General features: G+C 39.2%; 1 pseudogene; it reads right to left on the bottom strand.

The window, feature by feature from the left end:
- Nucleotides 1-1,210: 1,210 nt before the first annotated feature.
- Nucleotides 1,211-1,697, bottom strand: LOC136119130 (large ribosomal subunit protein eL21-like; annotated as a pseudogene).
- Nucleotides 1,698-3,649: the final 1,952 nt, after the last annotated feature.

Raw genomic sequence — 3,649 nt, 5'->3', positions numbered from 1 at the left:
CTCTGAAAAGTGAATCAGAAAAAAGGGAATAAGGGAGAGCACTTCGATTTTTATTTTATATTTCTTTTTAGTGTTTGAATTTCTTTTACAATCACTTTTGCAATTAAAAACATTTTTTAATGTAATACATATATACAGTGTAAAACTTGGGAAGTCCAATAGAATAAAAAGAAAAAACAATAATAATCACCTACCACCTTGAGGTCATTATTATTAACATTTTGATAACATTTCCATGACCTTTTTTCCTATATAGAAATATATACATACACAAAATCATACACATTATATATTGTGATCATATTAAATAATATGAAATTAATGACAGTAAACAAGTCTTAAGCCCTTTTCTTGTACTTCTTACATCACCAGAGTCCAAAATTCATCTATCCAACACCATCGCAGCTCATGTGTTATTCAAGGAGTCCTTTTTATCCTTTTTATCAGCTAACTAAAGAAGCCTGAGGGCCAGACTTTGATTATCTGAGCTATGAAAACTAGCTGCTTTCCTTCAGCCTTAAGGATTAAACTTATACTTTCAGAGATCAGTGTGTCTGCCATAGCAGATGAGTTAAAAAGGTGAGCAGTTATTCAAGTAAAGCTCCTTAGCAGAAAAATCCATCTAGGTCATTCAAAACCAAAATTACTTTCCTCGAGGTCATTTGCCAAAGCTTATCTGAATCCTTGTCTAAAACACCTTGGAAGGTAAAGCAGAATTTAATATAAACTTGGAGCCCAGGAAATATGTTTGATTTACTAGGTAAATGCCAATGGCTTGATAATACCTGCAGACTGTATATATGTATTATTAATGTGAGAATGTGCATATGCTGAGGTAATCTAGAGATTAAGGCAGGCAGCTTCTTGACCAAGGAAATTAACCACCAAGCTTTCATGGAAATGATATCTCTACTAGTTTTTCTTTGAAAATCATCATTAGATGATTTCAAGATTTTTTTATTATTCACTTTCTTTAGTTTTATATTCAATTTTCTGATGTGTGCATGATATATATCATATATGCACATATGTATATATTTAAATATATAAACCTTGTATATACACATGTGTGTACATTAAATATGTGTATATATATACTTTTAATAGTAGCTTTATGGAAATATAATTCATATACAATTAATGCTTTCAAAGTGTACAGTTCAGTGGTTTTTATAACAGTCCCAAGGCCTTTTATTTTTTTTTATACCTTTCATGCCGTGAATTCATAGGGAATGGGTTTCAGCAGTTCAGGCTCCTTTCCATTGGTTTTTACAAAGTTTGCTTCTCTGGGTGAAATAGGCTGGTGCTTTAGTTGAATCCAAGTACCACTGTTTTTGACTTCCTTCTTTTTCTGATTATTTTCCTTCACATGTTTCAGGAAGCTATCCTGGCTCTTAAGAATGTTTAATACATTCAGTATATACGTTAATTCTCTTGGCAAGATTCTTGCCCTTAACTCGTTTGTTTACAAAAATGCCAACAGCATGCTGGGTAATATAGTAGACTCTTCCAGTTTTGCCTTGGTAACATTTGTGGGGCATTCCTCTTTGAATAGTGCCCATTCCCTTGAGGTTTACAATATCACCTTCTTTGTAGGTTTGCATGTATGTGGCCAAAGGAACAACAACATGTTTTCGAAAAGGCCTAGAGAACATATAGAAGGTGCTTCTCTTCTTTCCATTTGTGTTCGTCATTTTGGTGAATGACTGGAAGATGGCAGTTCCAGCCAAAAGTGTCTTTTTTAATAATAGCCATCCTAGTGAGTGTGAAGTAGTATCTCATTGTGATTTTTATGTGCATTTTCCTAATGACTAATGATGTTGAGCATTTTTTATGTGCTTATTGGCTCTTCATATGCCTTCTTTGGAAAAAAATCGGTTCAGTTTCTTCATGCATTTTAAGATTGGGTTATTCGTTTTTTCATTGTTGAGTTATGAGTTCTTTAAATATTCTGGATATAAGTCCCTTGTCAGAGATATAATTTGCAAATATAGTCTCCAATCCTGTGTGTTGCCTTTTCAGTTTCTTTTATGTTTTTGGCTGCGTTGGGTCTTCATTGCTGCGTGTGGGCTTTCCCTAGTTGCAGCGAGCAGAGGCTACTCTTCGTTTCTGTGCGCGGGCTTCTCATTGCGGTGGCTTCTCCTGTCGCGGAGCAGGGGGTCGAGGCACATGGGTTTCAGTAGTTGCGGCTCTTGGGCCCAGTAGTTGTACCGAACCCGTGTCCCTTGCATTGGCAGGCAGATTCTTAACCACTGCGCCACCAGGGAAGTCCCACCTTTTCAGTTACTTTTTTTTTTTTTTTTTTTTTTGCGGTGTGCGGGCCTCTCACCGTTGTGGCCCCTCCCGCCGCGGAGCACAGGCTCCGGACGCGCAGGCCCAGCGGCCATGGCTCACGGGCCCAGCCGCTCCACGGCACGCGGGATCCTCCCGGACCGGGGCACAAACCCGTGTCCCCTACATCAGCAGGTGGACTCCCAACCACTGCGCCACCAGGGAAGCCCAATTTTTTATTATTATTAATTTATTTATTTTTGGTTGCGTTGGGTCTTCGTTGCTGCGCGCGGGCTTTCTCTAGTTGTGTCAAGTGGGGGCTACTCTTAATTGCGGTGCACAGGCTTCTCATTGCAGGGTCTTCTCTTGTTGTGGAGCACGGGCTCTAGGCACGTGGGCTTCAGTAGTTGTGGGGCATGGGCTCAGTAGTTGTGGCTCTCGGGCTCCAGAGAACAGACTCAGCAGTTGTGGTGCACAGGCTGAGTTGCTCTGCGGCATATGGGATCTTCCTGGACCAGGGCTCAAACCCATGTCCCCTGCATTGGCAGGCGGATTCTTAACCACTACCCCACCAGGGAAGTCCCTCAGTTTCTGGATGGTGTTTTGTGAAGTACAAAAGTTTAAAATTTTTATGAAGTCCAATTTATCTATTTTTTTCTTTTGTCACGTGTGCTTTCAGAATCTAAGAAACCATTGCTTAATTCAAGATCATGGATATTTACATTTATGTTTTCTTCTAAAAGTTTTATAATTTAAGCTCTTACATTTAGGTTTATGATTTATTCTAAATTAATTTTTGTACATGTTGTGAGGTGGGAGTCCAACTTTATTCTTATTTGCACATGAATATCCAATTGTCTCAGCACTATTTGTTGAAAAGACTTATTTCCCCATGACTCGCCTTGGCACCTTTGTTGAAAATCAACTTACCATGAGTGTAAAGGTTTATCTGGACTCTCAATTATGTTTCATTGATCCGAATTTCTGTCCTTATTCCAGCACCACCCTGAGTTGCTTACTGTAGCTTTGTAGTTTTGAAATCATGAAGTATGAAGTCTTCAATGTTGTTCTTTTTCAAGATCATTTTGGCTATTTTGGGTTGTTTGCATTTCCATATGAATTTTAAGGTCAGCTTGTCAATTGTAAAAAAAAAAAAAAAAGCTCTGAATTTTTTTTTGAGATTGGTGTCTGACTTTTATTTTATTTTATTTTTTTTATTTATTTATTTTTTTGTGGTACACGGGCCTCTCACTGCTATGGCCTCTCCCACTGCGGAGCACAGGCTCCGGACGCACAGGCCCAGCAGCCGTGGCTCACGGGCCCAGCCGCTCCGCGGCACGTGGTATCCTCCCAGACTGGGGCATGAACCCGTGTCCCC

The sequence above is a fragment of the Phocoena phocoena genome, chromosome 2 (assembly GCF_963924675.1).
Source record: "Phocoena phocoena chromosome 2, mPhoPho1.1, whole genome shotgun sequence".
In the NCBI taxonomy this organism is placed as follows: Eukaryota; Metazoa; Chordata; class Mammalia; order Artiodactyla; family Phocoenidae; genus Phocoena; species Phocoena phocoena.
This window is presented reverse-complemented; position numbering and strand designations above follow the sequence as displayed.